General features: G+C 47.5%; 1 pseudogene across 1 annotated transcript in view; it reads right to left on the bottom strand.

Annotated features, from left to right (window-relative positions):
- The window catches only part of LOC308164039 (differentially expressed in FDCP 6 homolog), a 204,341-nt pseudogene extending 196,216 nt beyond the window's left edge, over positions 1–8,125 (bottom strand). The window contains exon 1 of the transcript in view: positions 8,018–8,125. The product of the transcript in view is annotated as a differentially expressed in FDCP 6 homolog (transcript). The remainder of the gene's footprint in view (positions 1–8,017) is intronic.
- Between the last annotated feature and the right edge of the window lie 11,249 nt (positions 8,126–19,374).

Raw genomic sequence — 19,374 nt, 5'->3', positions numbered from 1 at the left:
TGATGGGTCAGCTAGGTGCTCAGATTGGCGAGTCCATTGTAACCAAGTTAATTTCAGCTGGTGTAGTTCACTCAAGTAGTATGAGCAGTGCACACCTCAACTGCACATCGCCTCCAGATCCTGTAACTGGTCCTTCTGTTGTTAGACAGGAGGTTCCGCGCGTTACTGTGTATGTAAAATCAGACAGGGAACCACCAATGTTCCGAGGTGATAGTTCTGATAAGTGTTCAGTCCAGGACTGGATTGACATGTCTAAAGCTTATCTGAGAAAGCAGAAATGTCCAATGCATGAACAGGCTGAGGAGATACTGGCAAGGCTGATGGGTAAGGCAAAGGATGTCGTGAGGGTTGGTTTGCGTAGCGATCAGACACTTGATGTGAAGCAGAACCCTGATCTCATCTATGATATCCTTCTCAAGTACTTCAGTGATGTGTCATCATGCCTCCCGTTGTCAGATTTCTATGCCACTCTACCCAGACCCAATGAGAACCCTGTAGACTACTGGTTGAGGATCAACAAAGCAGCTGATGTAGCTGGTGAGGGCCTTCGCAGACAAGGTAGGAGGATGGAGAACGTGGGTGAAGAGGTAGCACGGATGTTTGTCAGGCATTGCCCGGACTCTGGACTATCCCGTATTCTGGAATGCAAGGCTATTGAGGAGTGGAGCTCACGAGACATACAGTTGAAGATTGATAATTATCAGAGAGAGCTGAGAGCCTCTGGCAGGACCGGTAGTTCTGTGCCATTGAAGAGCCATGCCACCGCCCTCCACACTGTGCAGTCTCATCCAGAGCCTTCGATTCAGTCTGTGTCTGAGCAGTGTTCCACCCAGTACCCCCCTGCTCCTGCCCATAGTCCAGTGTACCACACACAGTGTCCGCCTTCTACCCTCATTCCTTCCCAGGACCATGCTTTAGGCCAGCTTCCGTGCCCCTCCTCCGCGACTGCTGTGGCCCAGAACACTCAGCAATCTGAAGACAGGATTCTTGCTCGCATTATGGAGAGGCTGGAGCAGATGATGGGGAAAGGGCAGCAGCGTGACAGTGCTCCTCGTGGCGGAAGATACCAGGGTGGCGCCCGTGAGAAGGCCTGCCGAGTCTGTGATGACAGTAGACACACTACCATCTCACACTGCATGTCAGAGAAGCTGTGCTTTGTCTGTTTAGCCCCAGGTCACACAAAAGTTGAGTGTCCCACCAGGTCGTCCCGAGCACCTCAGCCTCAGGGAAACTAGGTGGCCTGTATTCAGAGGGAGAAAGTATAGGTCGCCAAGTAAACTCCCATTGTGAGGACGAATCTAGTGCTGAGACAGTGTATATAGCTCTCAAAAGCTCAAGTGATAACTCTGAAGATATTGTTTATCAGAATACGCATACAATTAGTGGTAGTGACAGCCTTTTCTACACACCTGTGACAGTTGGTAATACAGTGACTCTGAATGCTATGCTAGACAGTGGGTCTATGGCTTGTACAATGAGTAAGACGGCAGAGGGAAAGCTTAGAGAGGTTGGAGTTGCTACAGAGCATAACCAGTTCAGTTCAAATGTGGTGCTTGTTGGCTGTGGTGGTCGTCGTGTCAAGCCTGAGTCAGCTTTCAACGTGGAAATGGAGGTGTATGGCTGTAGGATTATGGTTCCCACTCTGGTAGTTGAAGGCCAGCATGATGAGTTGATACTAGGCACCAATGTTATTAAATATATCCTCCGGCAGTATAAGCAATGTGATGGCTACTGGAAGGCTGTGTCTACGCCGTGTCCTGCTGGCGATCCAGAATCTGAACAGTTTCTCTCGATGCTCGCTGGTCTGAACCGTTGGCGAGGTGACGTCATACCTGACAAGATAGGCACAGTCAGGTGCAACTCAGCCGTGTGTCTTGAGCCTGGTCGGGAGTACCTGATGTGCGGCAAGCTACCTAAGTCCACTATTGTGTCTCCTGGTAGCGCTGTGATGACAGAGCCCACATCGTGTCGCTCAGCTCCAAGAGGGGTTCTGGTGGCCAGAGTTGTTACTCCTTTGTGGGGAGACGGATGGGTTCCATTGAAGCTGATCAACTCGTCCGACAGGCCCGTCTTGGTAAGACGCAATGCTAAATTGGCCGACGTCTTCTCCTGCATTGCGCTCGAGGACATGGATGAGACCGGACCTGCTGAGGTCCCACTACTCAGTTGCTGTCAAGTAACCCCGTCCAGTGAAAATGCGGCCCGCACTGTTGATGAGGAACTGAAGTACATGGGATTGAGTGGGCTCGACATACACTCCTGTGACGTGTCTGAACAGTGTAGAAGCAAGATGGCTGACCTGGTTGTGCGCTACAAGGACATCTTCTCACGCCATCACCTGGATTGTGGAGAGGCAAAGGGAAATACATCGCATTCACCTCTCAGATCACAGGCCATTCCGGCTCCCATTCAGACGAGTGCCCCCCAGTCAGTATCAGAAGTTGCGCCAAGTACTGAGTGAGATGGAGGAGAAAGATATAATCAGGAAGTCAACCGGTGAATATGCATCTCCGTTGGTTCTTGTATGGAAAAAGAACGGAGATCTCCGTATCTGTACAGACTTTCGCTGGCTGAACAAGAGGACCCTGAAGGATGCTCACCCTCTCCCTCACCAGGCCGACTGCTTAGCTGCACTTGGAGGTAACTCCAACCCTTGATGGCATCGGTGCTGTCCTGTCGCAGATCCAAGAGGGTGAAGACCGAGCGAGGCCAATCGCATTCGCCAGCAAGTCCCTCTCTCAGTCTCAGAGAAACTACCCAGCCCATCGGTTGGAATTCCTAGCCTTGAAGTGGAGTGTCTGTGACAAGTTCAGCCATTGGTTGAAGGGGCATGATTTCACTGTTTGGACGGACAATAATCCATTGACTCATATCATGACGAAGCCCAAGCTGGACTGCTGCGAGCAACGATGGGTGGCTAAGTTAGCGAGCTATAACTTCGACATCAAGTACGTGCCAGGCCCACAGAATGTTGTCGCTGATGCCTTGAGTCGTGTGCCTTTCGTCAAGCAGAGAGTCAGTCACAGATTACTTGAAGAGCCTTACAAGAATCTCCTCTCCGAAGTCCAGGATGTGTCGAGTGCTTCTGTACAGGACGCCTTCCGGTCGTCCAATGATAGTGGTGACACTCCACGCCAGGCAGAGAGTTACGCTCAAAGTGTCCCATCACCTCTGCATGTCCACGCTCAGTCTATGGAGATGGATGAAGTGTCTGTTGTTCTACAGTCATATGACGATCTGTGGGAGGTCGGAGCAAGAACGCGCGCTGTAGTAGTCTTGCACCATTTGCCTCAGTTAGTCCCAGGTGGTCAGGACTCACTTCCTGCTTACAGTGAGAAGGAACTCCGGGATGAACAGCTCAGAGACAGGACTCTCTCTCGAGTCTTGTACTATGTGGAGAGACATCGGAGACCCTCCAGGAGAGAGAGAGATAAGGAATCAGTCACAGTCATGAGGTACCTGAAGCACTGGGAGAAACTTGTTGTGAGCAATGGGATACTCTACTACAGAGTCTCGAGGGATCAAGTCGTGAAGTCAAAACGCCGCCAGTATGTGGTTCCTGAGTCTAAGAAAGTTGAAGTTCTGAGAGGTGTTCATGACCATGCCGGCCATCAAGGTCAGTTCAGGAGTCTTGGCTTGGCCAGACAGAGGTTCTTCTGGCTCAACCTCGACAGAGACGTAAGAGACTACGTCCGTAACTGCCAGCGGTGTATTGTCAGTAAGACTGTTGAACCTGCTGCGAGGGCGCCTTTGCAGAGTATCACATCAACCAGGCCACTTCAGCTGGTTTGCATTGATTTCTGGTCAGCGGATGACTCAAGGAACAAGTCAGTTGATGTGTTAGTTGTTACTGACCATTTTACAAGAATGGCCCAGGCATTCCCCTGCAAAGATCAGTCAGCCAAACAGGTGGCGAGAGTTCTATGGGACAAGTTCTTCTGCGTCTTTGGGTTCCCAGAACGTATCCATAGCGACCAGGGAGCTAGCTTCGAGAGTCAACTAGTGAGTGAGCTGCTCAGAGTCTCCGGTGTCAGAAAGTCGCACACAACCCCGTATCACCCGATGGGTAACGGTAGTGTGGAACGTTTCAATAGAACTCTCGGTAACATGATCCGAGCGCTTGAACCAGAGGCAAAAATCAACTGGCCGAGGCGTTTGCAAACTCTGACGTTCATGTACAATAGCACAGCGCATGAGTCAACTGGCTATGCACCTTTCTATCTGATGTTCGGGCGTACTCCTCGTCTCCCTGTCGATATACTCTTCCGGACAGTCCTGAATGATCCAGCTGTGGTCAGCTACGACAAGTATGTGATGTCTCTCACGAAGGATCTGAGAGAAGCTATGGTCATAGCCCAGGAACATGTCATAAAAGAACAGCACCGTCACACAGAGCTCTACAACAGACGAGTGAAAGGGCCCACCATTGATGTCGGAGACCGTGTGCTGTTGGCGAACAAGAGAGAGAGAGGAAAGAGAAAGGTGGCTGACCGTTGGGATTCTACTGTATACACTGTGGTGGATAGGAACTCTGAGACTCACACATATAGGATACAAGACACTGTCACTGGACGAGAGAAGGTAGTCCACCGTAATCTATTGATGTTGGTGAACTTTCTGCCGGTGTATGATACGAGTGTGATCTCTGACTCAGTTTCATCCCTGTCTGCTGTTCATACATCAAATGTGGCATGTCCGTGTCGGAAGTGGAACAGGATTCCTTGCCTGGGGAAGTGAGTAGAGGAACCGCGTTCGAGTCGGAGAGAGTGGATTCCTGTCCTGGGAGTGAGGGAGGGGAGGTTGTAGACATGGAGTATGGGGGAAGAGCTGTTCGGGAGAGGGATGTTCCCTTGACTGTTCCAGAGCCCACGAATCCCAAGGGAAGAACCCTAGAGTGGGTCACCCAGTTACCATTCCCTGACCACTCACGGACAGAGGCCACTAACACTGTAGTGTCTTCAGTCTCGTTTGCCCCTCAGAGGGTCCCCGAGCAGATGGCTGAGGAGCAAATGGTAGATCAGTCCATTAACTCTGATTCTAGATTTGTGGTTAGCGCTGATGATTGTACTGATGTTTCTGGTAACACAAATCAGACAGATGATGCTAGTGACACACAGCGTACTGACACTCTAGCTTCTGTCACACAGTGTGAACATCCTAGTACAGTCACACAGGTCAAGTCCAAGTTTGGTCGCCTTATCAAACCAGTTGACAGATTGATTTATACTATGTCAGGACAAGACATTATCCAAGACACTAAGTCAAACATTCGAGCTGTTTGTAGGTCAGTGTTCCAGGCTTTCCACAGTTAGATAAGCCGAAGCTCAGTTCAGTGCATGTATACACTGTGCACACTGACATCCTATGACATATAGGTTTGTTCGTTATTCTGATTGTTTCATAAGAGGTTGTGGCCTCTTGAAGGCTAGTAATACACAGTGAAAAAAGGGTCTTGTGGGGTGTAGAACGCATCCTACCGCCAGTAGTTGGTTGGAGAGATAGTTTACCTCTCTTTCCACTTCATCCTTATAGGATACTTTTCAAGTTGGCTGTCCTGTCCTTTGGCGGCCCTATGTAATAGTGTAAAAAGTAAAAAGTAGTATTTAAATGTATAGTTGCTGCTCAAGGTTGGCGAAATTCAGGGGAGGTGGGTGTAACAGAGTTGGGAATGTATGTTTAGTTGTGGTGAATGTAGATGAGTTTCGCCGTGCTTGAGCAGCCCTGGTTGTTGTTGGAGCCCCCCTTTGGAGTTTGGGTGTACTGCAGGTCTGCGCGTTCTTTTGTCCTTCTCTTGTTGCCGTACTCACGGTGGTACCAGAACATGGCCGCCATCTTAATGGGTATGTGTGTAATGTAAAATGCTCCTCGTGTTTTGTTGTTTGTGTGGAGAATCTTGTAATGTAGGGTGAAAATGTTGGTGTAGTACTGTGCTGTTTGTTTTTACATGTATTGTGATGATGTGAAACAGAACATTTATTGTATGTTATTTTGAATGCGCAGATTCACAAGAGTTGCAGACCAGAGAAGAATTGTGTTGTATATGTCTTCTCTGCAGGTATGTTGCTCCACATGTTGTTTGTAATTGTTATTTGTAATGTTTGAGGGAAATTTGTGTTCTTTCTGTAAACAAATTATCCTGATGTGAAATGTACATACACGGTGGGACAACCAGAACATGGCCGCCATCTTAATGGATTCACAAGAGTTGCAGACCAGAGAAGAATTGTGTTGTATATGTCTTCTCTGCAGGTCAAATAAAAGAATTGATGGAAAGAAGGTTGCCTGTTTGACCATCGTTACATATGACGAGTGTACGGTCAGAAACAGAGAGTTGAGTGAAAGTCCCGTAGCCCAGTCTAACGTTAAGCAACTTAGGGCTGGTTTCACAGACAAGGCTTAAGCCTAGTCCTGGCCTAAATCACACTTTCAATCTAAAATCTCCATTGAAGATGCTTTTTTGTCTAGGATTAAGCTTAAGCCTTGTCTGTGAAACCGGCTCCTAGTGTTTTAGAGTCGTTTGCGGCTGTTACGCCGTATGAAAAGGGCTCACGAAGGCACCGTGAAATAACCAATTCCATCACGCACTACCTCGCTAAAGACATGGTGTCTATTAACACTGTGAGCAACGAAGGGTTTAAATAACTCATCCAAACGCTGGATAAAAGATATGCGGTTCCCTCTCGCACGTACTTTAGCCATGTGGCCATCCCAGAAACGTACTTTAGTCATGTGGCCATCCCAGAAACGTACTTTAGTCATGTGGCCATCCCAGAAACGTACGTTAGTCATGTGGCCATCCCAGAAACGTACATGCAGAATGTAGTAAGATACTTGAGACGGAGCTGAAAAATGTGGAGTACTATTATACATATTATATTATTATATGCAACAACAACAACCGATCTGTCGGGCAGGACGACCGAGCCGTATCTCAGTCTCACCGTGCACTTTATACATTACGACTTTGAGTTGAAGAGTTGCCTGCAAACGGTATACTGTCCTGCTTTATCTATTTCAATGTTTACAGAAAGGACCTATTATTCTTTACTGGACATTTTTATTATCACTTTATTTAACTTGATTGCAGTATGTGCAATATTTAGATGCTGCTGCTGAGCCATAATTGAGTAACCTTGTTTGTAGAAAGGTCCTATTTTATTTTCATATTGGAATTGTTAAAACATGTGGACACTTGTTGAGAGAAACAAAATCACAGCTGTTTAAAAAAAACCATAAAATAAATGTGTTGTTCCAATTCATATCTTTTAAGTTCTCATCCTTGCATTAGAATTAGAGCAGTTAACAGTTTGATGGTATCATGTGGTAATGCTCTCTGAAATTAGTCCATGATAGACAGATTCATCCAATCACCTGTATTTTTGAAAGTACCTAGCCTTTTCCAAACAGCTTCCAATGAAGCTTTCCTAGATGGTTGTGTGAAACAAACCATCTGAGTCAGGTTAGTAATGCTCCATCACATCTATTACACAGTGAATCTTAAACTAAAGCTTGACTTTAAAGCAACCCAAAGTAAGTTTCATGTAAGTGTAGTTCTTTCACTCGTAACTCGGGCTGTGGGGCTGCTAGAGACTGGAGCCAATGTGTGCTCCTAAGTCCCCTGAAGATCTTCGACGTACAAACAAACTGCACGTTGATACGACCTTCCTAGCCGGAGATATGGCCGCACTTTACAAAAACATAAAAAAATAATCGCAAATTAAATCGCAATCGCAATATCTGTCAGAATAATCGCAATTAGATGTGTTCCCCAAATCGTGCAGCCCTACTCTGTACTGACCATCTCTCTCTCCTTTCTGACCCATTTCCTTTGTGATCAGACTTGTTGTTAGTTGAACTGTTAAGTGAGGACAGTTATAATATGGAGTACAGGCTACACATGGTGTAAGCAGGTGAGAAGAAGTGTAAAGCAGTCTACCTTCAGTTATAATATATATATATATATATATATATATATATATATATATATATATATATATATATATGTAAAGCAGTCTACCTTCAGCTGGGACTTCAGCTGGGACTTCGAGACTTTGCCGCATTCCTCCGTTTCCAATGAAGTGAATGCATACCAGATAGACTTCAGTAGCTCAGACTTCAGATCCATTTTAAACACGTTTTCAGACTTCAGATCCATTTTAAACACGTTTTCAGACTTCAGATCCATGTTAAACACGTTAACACATTCAACGCACAGTGAACTGGAGGTGCGCAGCCTACCAAAGGTTTTCACAACTGCTTTTCCCTCAACTCACCTTACCTCCACTGCGAATTTGCGAAACCTAGGATGGTAGGGGAAGGCAGGGCAATACCGCTACCTGATTGGTTGGCGAAGCACTCGTGAAGAGCCCCCTCATTGGCTATTGGTATTGCCCTGCCTTCCCCTACCATCCTAGGTTTCGCAAATTCGCACCCCGGAGATATCACGGAGTTTCTACCTGCTGTCTTAAAGTGACAAGCACCCTTTTCTCAAACACACACACAGTGGCCATTGAAAGTAAGTCCAAATGGACCTGCAACCCTAGGAAGCAAGTTGCCTAATGGCATGAAAATGCAACATGTTGTACTTGTTGTGTGCCTGTACTTGTGAGAAGATGTCTTTTTCCAAACGGCACTTCCAATCAAGCACTACAAGTCCCTACAGTTTTCCGCTTAGTCGCGTGCAAGGCCTCTAGGGAATGGCCTAGGAGGGTGAAAGTTGACATCCTACAATGTTCCATGAAGGGGAAGGAGTGTGTAAAGTTTGGTGACTGTGACTCTTTCGCAGCCCCTTCCCTGGGCCCAAACGTACCCTTTTCTCCACAGACACACACAGTGGCCATATATACAGTCATGGAGGTATTTCAAAGTCCAAATGGACCTGCAACCCTAGGAAGCAAGTTGCCTATTGGCATGAAAATGCAACATGTTGTACTCCCTGTGTGCCTGTACGTGTGAGAAGATGTCTCATTCCACTAGGCACTTCACATCAAGCACTAGAACCTCCCTACAGTTGTCCGCTGTGTCGCGTGCAGGGCCTCTAGGGAATGGCCTAGGAGGGTGAAAGTTGAAATTGTACAATGTCCCATGAAGGGGAAGGAGTGTGTAAAGTTTGGTGAGTGTGACTCTTTCGCAGCCCGTTCTCTGAACTCACTACCTCCACCTGTCTGCTACCCCGGAAATATCTAGATCTGAAATACCTGAAGGAGACTAGTGTAGGAGAGAAGGGCTGGTGGGGATTGGGACATTTCCATTTCAGCGTCATCTGTTATGAGGATTATTTCTGATGACCGCAAACCTGCCCTGGAGCTTTCAACTCTGCAGGACAACTTCAGCAGTTAGAATAAATAAATACATATATTTATATTTGTCTAATGCAATGTGTTAAAAACCTCAAATTATTATCAGCATTTAAAAACGAGGTACAATCTGTAATGTATGTATGCTTGAACTCTGCTACCGACGAAGAATTAAAAAGTGTTCTTATAAACTGACCATTTATTTAATGCGACCCGAGACAACCAATTGATTAATTTTCACGCCGTAGCTTGAAAGATCCATGGGATCCCTAACCCAACGCTAATTATTGTCATAAGATAAAGTATGTTTAATTAAAAATAGGCTACTGAAAATATCGACTACTGCAGGCAAGACCGCGCAATGAACGCTAGTGAGCTGTCAGGTTGGGGATCGCTCTACTGTTGAGCGACCCTTTGGCGCCCCCTTTGATGTGTATTGGTTCTCTGTCTGTCCTAATGTCTGTGATTGTTAACAGCTGTGAGTGATTGTATTGGTCTATTTATATCCCCCGGTGTTTTCCCTCTGTGTCGGTTGTTCACTTTACGTTGCGTTGTGTGTGGTGCGTGCAAAGACATATTACTGAACGGGCCTACCGGGCCCAGGCCCAGGGGCCCCAGAGATCAGGGGGCCCTTTGCATTTCTTGTCGCAGGGATGCCGGTAGAAAATGTCCTACTGTAACTGGGACAAATGAGATTCCTTATATGAACGTAAAAAAACTATTTTGAATATACTATTTTGAACAATTTTATAGGGGCCCACGTCTTGCAAAAAAAAGAGAAGCTTGTGTGGGCTACATAGTTTCTATAGCCTACTCAGATTCTAATGCGAATACAGGCTACATTCCCATTAGATTAATGAGTAGGCTATAGAAACTAGACACTAGAGGGCGCCATTAAAGTTTGTGTACTGGGGACAGGTCACGAGGTCACACTGGTGCAGGTCGCGAGGTCAATGTCATTAACAACGAACTTGAGACTGACAACGCACAGGTAAAATGGAGCACCGTCACACATTAAGTGGAGCAGCTAAACGAAAGATAAAAAAAGAAAAAGAAGCAAAACAATCTGATATTTTACATCATGTTCCTCGAATTTCAATTTTTTTCAAGAATATTAAAACAAATGAAGAGAACAACATTAGGGTTGCGGTTAGGGCACTTGAATCGTTGCGTGATTTTGTGGCTGCACAAAGAGACCTTTTTGACAGTTTTGAAAGCGCAGCTCTGAGTATACCGGGTGTCAGCCAGACTTACAGACATGATAGCCATCGCAGAAATAGACGCAAGACTTTTGCTGACGAGAATGGAGAGCAGGATATTGAGCTTGATGGAAGACGCAAGTTTCAGATAGAGACCTTCAATGTTGCCATCGACACGCTTATTCAGAGCCTCGGACACCGTCTGGAGGCCTACGGACACATGTGCAGTTTGTTCAATGTGCTTTTCTATGTCAAATCCAATGAGTCCAATGCCTCACTCATTGAAAAGGCAAAAGTTCTGGCATCTGCATACCCATCTGACCTAGATGGCAGTTTAGCCGATGAACTAATTCAGCTCAGATCTTTTATTAAGGCTGAAGATGATAAAAGCCCACAAGGACTACTCCGCGTAATTATCGATTGTGGCCTGCAATCTATGTTTCCAAATGTTTATGTTGCGCTGCGGCTATTTTTGACTCTGCCTGTAACCAATTGCGAAGGGGAGCGGTCATTCTCTGTGCTGTCCAGGATTAAAAACGAACTGCGGACTAAAATGATGCAACACCGTCTCAAGGCTCTTTCTCTCATGGCAATTGAGAGCGAACTGACCAAATCACTGGACTTTGATGATATCGTGGATGATTTTGCACGAAGCAGAGCCAGGAAAAAATGCATTGCATAAGGTAAGACTATTTTATGATTAATTTAGTCTTATAAAGCCATCCTGTGGTTGCTATATATGACACCATAGTGTTGCCAATTGTTTTTGTTTGAAAGCGGTGTATTTTGTTACTGTACATGTACTGTACTGTTGTTGGCTTCAATTGAGTGTGGCATGCCTGTGTTGTAAATCCTGTGTCGTTGAAATACAGGTGAATTTTTTCTAGTTATTGTGCTGTTGTTGGCTTTGAGTGTTCCTCCGCTGTAAAACCTGTTGAGATGCAGGTGAACATAGGCTGTCTTATATGCTGTTGGCATTGTGTTTACTTGCGCTCCAAAAAAAAAAAATGCGTTTGCGCTGGGGAGGGGGGGGGGGGGGCCTTTCTACACGTCCAGGCCCAGGGGCCCATTTTTTCATGATCCGTCTATGGGTGCGTGTCTTCGTAGTCTTACCGCAGTCTTATCGCTCCTCGTCTGCCTAGGAGATAAGTACCTATTGACTATTGTAAGTAGTTTGCATTGTCATGTTATATTGACGACGTTTTGGGAGACAAAAGCCAACTCCCCTTTTGTTTTGTATTATTACTTCCGCATTCATCGGAGACTTGCTTTCTCCTCGTTTGTTTCATCGCTTACTGTGCAGTTTATTATTCCTGTTTGCTCAAATAAAGAGTACCTTTATTTTGAATCATATCCCTGCATCGATCCATTCTGTTCTGCTCTGCAAAGTGGTGGTTTCCCAGGTGTGAGTTGAACTCAGGACCTTCCGATCACCGGTCCTACCACTACCCCCACAAAAGAATCCGCTGAGATTCGAACTCAGGTTCTCCTGTTTACTAGACAGGCGCTTTAACCAACTAAGCCACGGCGCCTACACAGTGATAACAAAAAACACCAGCCGGGAGGGCATGTTGTGAGCCCACCCAAGGACAAAGTGATTTTGTTAGAGAACAGGCAGAGTTTTGGCCTTGATGGTCCAGAAGAGGCTACACCGTTTGGACGGCATCGGTTCAAACCGACTGGTTGGGGTGACTGGGATCTTGCCTCTGTAAGGGATCTTTGTCCCCACGCCAAACTTCTTAAGTCACCTGAGGTGCTGCTGTGCCTTTTTCACCACCTGTTTGATGTGCACGTCCCAGGTGACAACACCTAGGAACTTGAAGCTGCTTCCCTTCTCTACGGCAGACCCATTGATGGTAATGGGGTCCTGTTCCCGACTATTCTCCCTGAAGTCCTCCACCAGCTGCTTGAGTTCAACTTAAATAGCATTCGTCCCTGGGTGGGCTTGAACCTTCCGGTTAACAGCCGAACGCGCTAACCAATTGCGCCACAGAGACTTGCACGGGTATATTTGTTGGACCCTTTTTTGGGGGGGGTTGGGTTCAAATGCGGAAGACATTTTACATTTAACAGACACTTTTATTCAAAGCGAATTACAATTTAAGGGACATTCTCCCTGGAGTAACTTAGGGCTAAGTGCCTTACTCAAGGGAACCCAAGTGGTGGTTTTCCAGGTGTGAGTTGAACTCAGGACCTTCCGATCACCGGTCCTACCACTACCCGCACAAAAGGCTCCGCTGAGATTCGAACTCAGGATCTCCTGTTTACAAGACAGGCGCTTTAACCAACTAAGCCACGGCGCCTACACAGTGATAACAAGAAACACCAGCCGGGAGGGCATGTTGTGAGCCCACCCAAGGACAAAGTGACTTTGTTAGAGAACAGGCAGAGTTTTGGCCTTGATGCTCCAGAAGAGGCTACACCGTTTGGACGGCATCGGTTCAAACCGACTGGTTGGGGTGACTGGGATCTTGCCTCTGTAAGGGATCTTTGTCCCCACGCCAAACTTCTTAAGTCACCTGAGGTGCTGCTGTGCCTTTTTCACCACCTGTTTGATGTGCACGTCCCAGGTGACAACACCTCGGAACTTGAAGCTGCTTCCCTTCTCTACGGCAGACCCATTGATGGTAATGGGGTCCTGTTCCCGACTATTCTTCCTGAAGTCCACCACCAGCTGCTTGAGTTCAACTTAAAAAGCATTCGTCCCTGGGTGGGCTTGAACCACCAACCTTCCAGAACAGCCGAACGCGCTAACCAATTGCGCCACAGAGACTTGTACGGGTATATTTGTTGGACCCTTTTTTGGGGGGGGTTGGGTTCAAATGCGGAAGACATTTTACATTTAACAGACACTTTTATTCAAAGCGAATTACAATTTAAGGGACATTCTCCCTGGAGTAACTTAGGGCTAAGTGCCTTACTCAAGGGAACCCAAGTGGTGGTTTTCCAGGTGTGAGTTGAACTCAGGACCTTCCGATCACCGGTCCTACCACTACCCGCACAAAAGGCTCCGCTGAGATTCGAACTCAGGATCTCCTGTTTACTAGACAGGCGCTTTAACCAACTAAGCCACGGCGCCTACACAGTGATAACAAGAAACACCAGCCGGGAGGGCATGTTGTGAGCCCACCCAAGGACAAAGTGATTTTGTTAGAGAACAGGCAGAGTTTTGGCCTTGATGCTCCAGAAGAGGCTACACCGTTTGGACGGCATCGGTTCAAACCGACTGGTTGGGGTGACTGGGATCTTGCCTCTGTAAGGGATCTTTGTCCCCACGCCAAACTTCTTAAGTCACCTGAGGTGCTGCTGTGCCTTTTTCACCACCTGTTTGATGTGCACGTCCCAGGTGACAACACCTAGGAACTTGAAGCTGCTTCCCTTCTCTTCGGCAGACCCATTGATGGTAATGGGGTCCTGTGCCCGACTATTCATCCTGAAGTCCACCACCAGCTGCTTGAGTTCAACTTAAAAAGCATTCGTCCCTGGGTGGGCTTGAACCACCAACCTTCCGGTTAACAGCCGAACGCGCTAACCAATTGCGCCACAGAGACTTGTACGGGTATATTTGTTGGACCCTTTTTTGGGGGGGGTTGGGTTCAAATGCGGAAGACATTTTACATTTAACAGACACTTTTATTCAAAGCGAATTACAATTTAAGGGACATTCTCCCTGGAGTCACTTAGGGCTAAGTGCCTTACTCAAGGGAACCCAAGTGGTGGTTTCCCAGGTGTGAGTTGAACTCAGGACCTTCCGATCACCGGTCCTACCACTACCCGCACAAAAGGCTCCGCTGAGATTCGAACTCAGGATCTCCTGTTTACTAGACAGGCGCTTTAACCAACTAAGCCACGGCGCCTACACAGTGATAACAAGAAACACCAGCCGGGAGGGCATGTTGTGAGCCCACCCAAGGACAAAGTGATTTTGTTAGAGAACAGGCAGAGTTTTGGCCTTGATGCTCCAGAAGAGGCTACACCGTTTGGACGGCATCGGTTCAAACCGACTGGTTGGGGTGACTGGGATCTTGCCTCTGTAAGGGATCTTTGTCCCCACGCCAAACTTCTTAAGTCACCTGAGGTGCTGCTGTGCCTTTTTCACCACCTGTTTGATGTGCACGTCCCAGGTGACAACACCTAGGAACTTGAAGCTGCTTCCCTTCTCTACGGCAGACCCATTGATGGTAATGGGGTCCTGTGCCCGACTATTCATCCTGAAGTCCACCACCAGCTGCTTGAGTTCAACTTAAAAAGCATTCGTCCCTGAACCACTTGAACCACTTGAACAATTGCGCCACAGAGACTTGTACGGGTATATTTGTTGGACCCTTTTTTGGGGGGGGTTGGGTTCAAATGCGGAAGACATTTTACATTTAACAGATACTTTTATTCAAAGCGAATTACAATTTAAGGGACATTCTCCCTGGAGTAACTTATGGCTAAGTGCCTTACTCAAGGGAACCCAAGTGGTGGTTTTCCAGGTGTGAGTTGAACTCAGGACCTTCCGATCACCGGTCCTACCACTACCCGCACAAAAGTCTCCGCTGAGATTCGAACTCAGGATCTCCTGTTTACTAGACAGGCGCTTTAACCAACTAAGCCACGGCGCCTACACAGTGATAATAAAAAACACCAGCCGGGAGGGCATGTTGTGAGCCCACCCAAGGACAAAGTGATTTTGTTAGAGAACAGGCAGAGTTTTGGCCTTGATGGTCCAGAAGAGGCTACACCGTTTGGACGGCATCGGTTCAAACCGACTGGTTGGGGTGACTGGGATCTTGCCTCTGTAAGGGATCTTTGTCCCCACGCCAAACTTCTTAAGTCACCTGAGGTGCTGCTTTGCCTTTTTCACCACCTGTTTGATGTGCACGTCCCAGGTGACAACACCTAGGAACTTGAAGCTGCTTCCCTTCTCTACGGCAGACCCATTGATGGTAATGGGGTCCTGTTCCCGACTATTCTTCCTGAAGTCCACCACCAGCTGCTTGAGTTCAACTTAAAAAGCATTCGTCCCTGGGTGGGCTTGAACCACCAACCTTCCGGTTAACAGCCGAACGCGCTAACCAATTGCGCCACAGAGACTTGTATGGGTATATTTGTTGGACCCTTTTTTGGGGGGGGTTGGGTTCAAATGCGGAAGACATTTTACATTTAACAGACACTTTTATTCAAAGCGAATTACAATTTAAGGGACATTCTCCCTGGAGTAACTTAGGGCTAAGTGCCTTACTCAAGGGAACCCAAGTGGTGGTTTCCCAGGTGTGAGTTGAACTCAGGACCTTCCGATCACCGGTCCTACCACTACCCCCACAAAAGGCTCCGCTGAGATTCGAACTCAGGATCTCCTGTTTACTAGACAGGCGCTTTAACCAACTAAGCCACGGCACCTACACAGTGATAACAAGAAACACCAGCCGGGAGGGCATGTTGTGAGCCCACCCAAGGACAAAGTGATTTTGTTAGAGAACAGGCAGAGTTTTGGCCTTGATGGTCCAGAAGAGGCTACACCGTTTGGACGGCATCGGTTCAAACCGACTGGTTGGGGTGACTGGGATCTTGCCTCTGTAAGGGATCTTTGTCCCCACGCCAAACTTCTTAAGTCACCTGAGGTGCTGCTTTGCCTTTTTCACCACCTGTTTGATGTGCACGTCCCAGGTGACAACACCTAGGAACTTGAAGCTGCTTCCCTTCTCTACGGCAGACCCATTGATGGTAATGGGGTCCTGTTCCCGACTATTCTTCCTGAAGTCCACCACCAGCTGCTTGAGTTCAACTTAAAAAGCATTTGTACCTGGGTGGGCTTGAACCATCAACCTTCCGGTTAACAGCCGAACGCGCTAAACAATTGCGCCACACAGACTTGTACGGGTATATTTGTTGGACCCTTTTTTTGGGGGGGTTGGGTTCAAATGCGGAAGACATTTTACATTTAACAGACACTTTTATTCAAAGCGAATTACAATTTAAGGGACATTCTCCCTGGAGTAACTTAGGGCTAAGTGCCTTACTCAAGGGAACCCAAGTGGTGGTTTTCCAGGTGTGAGTTGAACTCAGGACCTTCCGATCACCGGTCCTACCACTACCCCCACAAAAGGCTCCGCTAAGATTCGAACTCAGGATCTCCTGTTAACTAGACAGGCGCTTTAACCAACTAAGCCACGGCGCCTACACAGGGATAACAAAAAACACCAGCCGGGAGGGCATGTTGTGAGCCCAACCAAGGACAAAGTGATTTTGTTAGAGAACAGGCAGAGTTTTGGCCTTGATGCTCCAGAAGAGGCTACACCGTTTGGATGGCATCAGTTCAAACAGACTGGTTGGGGTGACTGGGATCTTGCCTCTGTAAGGGATCTTTGTCCCCACGCCAAACTTCTTAAGTCACCTGAGGTGCTGCTGTGCCTTTTTCACCACCTGTTTGATGTGCACGTCCCAGGTGACAACACCTAGGAACTTGAAGCTGCTTCCCTTCTCTACGGCAGACCCATTGATGGTAATGGGGTCCTGTTCCCGACTATTCTTCCTGAAGTCCACCACCAGCTGCTTGAGTTCAACTTAAAAAGCATTCGTCCCTGGGTGGGCTTGAACAACCAACCTTCCGGTTAACAGCCGAACGCGCTAACCAATTGCGCCACAGAGACTTGTACGGGTATATTTGTTGGACCCTTTTTTGGGGGGGGTTGGGTTCAAATGCGGAAGACATTTTACATTTAACAGACACTTTTATTCAAAGCGAATTACAATTTAAGGGACATTCTCCCTGGAGTAACTTAGGGCTAAGTGCCTTACTCAAGGGAACCCAAGTGGTGGTTTCCCAGGTGTGAGTTGAACTCAGGACCTTCCGATCACCGGTCCTACCACTACCCGCACAAAAGGCTCCGCTGAGATTCGAACTCAGGATCTCCTGTTTACTAGACAGGCGCTTTAACCAACTAAGCCACGGCGCCTACACAGTGATAACAAGAAACACCAGCCGGGAGGGCATGTTGTGAGCCCACCCAAGGACAAAGTGATTTTGTTAGAGAACAGGCAGAGTTTTGGCCTTGATGGTCCAGAAGAGGCTACACCGTTTGGACGGCATCGGTTCAAACCGACTGGTTGGGGTGACTGGGATCTTGCCTCTGTAAGGGATCTTTGTCCCCACGCCAAACTTCTTAAGTCACCTGAGGTGCTGCTTTGCCTTTTTCACCACCTGTTTGATGTGCACGTCCCAGGTGACAACACCTAGGAACTTGAAGCTGCTTCCCTTCTCTACGGCAGACCCATTGATGGTAATGGGGTCCTGTTCCCGACTATTCTTCCTGAAGTCCACCACCAGCTGCTTGAGTTCAACTTAAAAAGCATTCGTCCCTGGGTGGGCTTGAACCACCAACCTTCCGGTTAACAGCCGAACGCGCTAACCAATTGCGCCACAGAGACTTGTATGGGTATATTTGTTGGACCCTTTTTTGGGGGGGGTTGGGTTCAAATGCGGAAGACATTTTACATTTAACAGACACTTTTATTCAAAGCGAATTACAATTTAAGGGACATTCTCCCTGGAGTAACTTAGGGCTAAGTGCCTTACTCAAGGGAACCCAAGTGGTGGTTTCCCAGGTGTGAGTTGAACTCAGGACCTTCCGATCACCGGTCCTACCACTACCCCCACAAAAGGCTCCGCTGAGATTCGAACTCAGGATCTCCTGTTTACTAGACAGGCGCTTTAACCAACTAAGCCCCGGCACCTACACAGTGATAACAAGAAACACCAGCCGGGAGGGCATGTTGTGAGCCCACCCAAGGACAAAGTGATTTTGTTAGAGAACAGGCAGAGTTTTGGCCTTGATGGTCCAGAAGAGGCTACACCGTTTGGACGGCATCGGTTCAAACCGACTGGTTGGGGTGACTGGGATCTTGCCTCTGTAAGGGATCTTTGTCCCCACGCCAAACTTCTTAAGTCACCTGAGGTGCTGCTTTGCCTTTTTCACCACCTGTTTGATGTGCACGTCCCAGGTGACAACACCTAGGAACTTGAAGCTGCTTCCCTTCTCTACGGCAGACCCATTGATGGTAATGGGGTCCTGTTCCCGACTATTCTTCCTGAAGTCCACCACCAGCTGCTTGAGTTCAACTTAAAAAGCATTTGTACCTGGGTGGGCTTGAACCATCAACCTTCCGGTTAACAGCCGAACGCGCTAAACAATTGCGCCACACAGACTTGTACGGGTATATTTGTTGGACCCTTTTTTTGGGGGGGTTGGGTTCAAATGCGGAAGACATTTTACATTTAACAGACACTTTTATTCAAAGCGAATTACAATTTAAGGGACATTCTCCCTGGAGTAACTTAGGGCTAAGTGCCTTACTCAAGGGAACCCAAGTGGTGGTTTTCCAGGTGTGAGTTGAACTCAGGACCTTCCGATCACCGGTCCTACCACTACCCCCACAAAAGGCTCCGCTAAGATTCGAACTCAGGATCTCCTGTTAACTAGACAGGCGCTTTAACCAACTAAGCCACGGCGCCTACACAGGGATAACAAAAAACACCAGCCGGGAGGGCATGTTGTGAGCCCAACCAAGGACAAAGTGATTTTGTTAGAGAACAGGCAGAGTTTTGGCCTTGATGCTCCAGAAGAGGCTACACCGTTTGGATGGCATCGGTTCAAACAGACTGGTTGGGGTGACTGGGATCTTGCCTCTGTAAGGGATCTTTGTCCCCACGCCAAACTTCTTAAGTCACCTGAGGTGCTGCTGTGCCTTTTTCACCACCTGTTTGATGTGCACGTCCCAGGTGACAACACCTAGGAACTTGAAGCTGCTTCCCTTCTCTACGGCAGACCCATTGATGGTAATGGGGTCCTGTTCCCGACTATTCTTCCTGAAGTCCACCACCAGCTGCTTGAGTT

The sequence above is a fragment of the Nansenia antarctica genome, assembly GCF_963989245.1.
Source record: "Nansenia antarctica genome assembly, chromosome: 8".
Taxonomy (NCBI): domain Eukaryota; kingdom Metazoa; phylum Chordata; class Actinopteri; order Argentiniformes; family Microstomatidae; genus Nansenia; species Nansenia antarctica.
This window is presented reverse-complemented; position numbering and strand designations above follow the sequence as displayed.